Genomic DNA, 1754 nt, shown 5'->3' with positions numbered 1-1754 from the left:
ACAGGGACAAGCCATTGTGGAAAGGTTGCATAAAACCTTAAAGGACCAATTAAAGAGACAGGCTCAAACAACATATTCTCCCAATATTCAATTAACATTAGCCTTGTTTACCCTTAATGTACTTAATGTATATAGAGGGACAGATGCTCCTCCCATCACCCGACACTGGGCTCAAACACACCCAGTACCTCCCATCATGGTCAGATGGAAGGACCCCTTTGATGGACTCTGGAAAGGACCAGATCCATTGTTAACAACAGGGAGAGGATTTGCTTGTGTTTTCCCACAGGACCAACCAAAGCCTATTTGGATTCCAGCTAGAAATGTCAGACACGTCCCCACCCACGAGGAAAATGGCTCGCTTTACCCTGACAGAAACAAAGAAAAGAAAGAGGCAGAGGCGACATCCAAGGCCACCCCGGATCACGTGGAGAGAGATCCATGACCTAGTGGAGACTGCACGCCACAGATGTACCCCTGGAGCTTCCTTCTCTGACATTCTCGTCGCTGTCTTTACTCTGCTTAGCACCAACTCTTCAGACAGCCCCCACTCTCCCTAATACCATGTGCTAGAGATTTTATTTTTCAGGAAAAAATCAGATCCATGAGAAAATCGCTGGAGTATTAGAATAATAAAAAAATTTCTACCCGGGTACATTCTCTAGGTACCCCACAGCTGACTTTCATATCTATCCACATCTTGCACCTGCAGCTATGTCTGTGCTAACTCATCATAATATTATTCTACAGGAAAGACAAACAGAGGACCAGATAAGATCAACTATGTCCTGGAACAAGTACATTCAGTATGTTGCTAACTTTCTTCCCTTCACCGCCTACCCCAATGTCTAACTGCTTCTTTTGCACACCCAGCAATAGGCCTCTACTGATTCAAACAACTGGCTAACTATTAGATTTGATTTTCAGCGAGTAAGCCTACTCATTACAAATGCCTCACTAACAATACTCTCTCCAGTACAGCATGTGTTGCCCCTACTCTTTTCATATGGTGCAAAGGAAAAGCCCAAAACTGTGTTAATTTCTCTTTGTCCACCTTTTGTATACCTGTAATGATTACAACCCAGGTGTACCTACTCGAGAAGGAAGAAGCCGCCTTCCTCCTACACAGCCGAGTAAGCCTACTCATTACAAATGCCTCACTAACAATACTCTCTCCAGTACATCATGTGTTGCCCCTACTCTTTTCATATGGTGCAAAGGAAAAGCCCAAAACTGTGTTAATTTCTCTTTGTCCACCTTTTGTATACCTGTAATGATTACAACCCAGGTGTACCTACTCGAGAAGGAAGAAGCCGCCTTCCTCCTACACAGCCGCCAATGAAGAGAAATCTTCATCCCTTTGCTGGTAGGGATTGGACCTGCACTCTCCCTGGGTGCTGGAGGTACTGCTACAAATCCAGCACCTGGCGGGAGATTTTCGAGACAAGCTGGACCAGGCAATGGCATCCACGACTGACAGCCTGGAATCTCTCCAACAACAAATGAACTCTCTCGCTAGGGTTGTGGCCAAAACAGAAGAGCACTGGACTTAATAACTGCTGAAAATGGGGGGACGTGTGTGGTATTAGGAGAGGAATGCTGTTTCTTTGTAAATGAATCAAATGTTGTTGAAACCGATGTTAACACTCTCAAAAAACTTTGTAATGATCTATTTTCAAGATTTCAACCCACCAAACAATTAGGTTGGTTTAGTAATCCCTTGTTTTCATGGATCCTACCCTTTCTTGGCCCCC

Source organism: Nannospalax galili, unplaced genomic scaffold, assembly GCF_000622305.1.
Source record: "Nannospalax galili isolate Female #2095 unplaced genomic scaffold, S.galili_v1.0 scaffold586, whole genome shotgun sequence".
Taxonomy (NCBI): Eukaryota; Metazoa; Chordata; class Mammalia; order Rodentia; family Spalacidae; genus Nannospalax; species Nannospalax galili.
Note: the sequence above shows the minus strand (reverse complement) of the source record.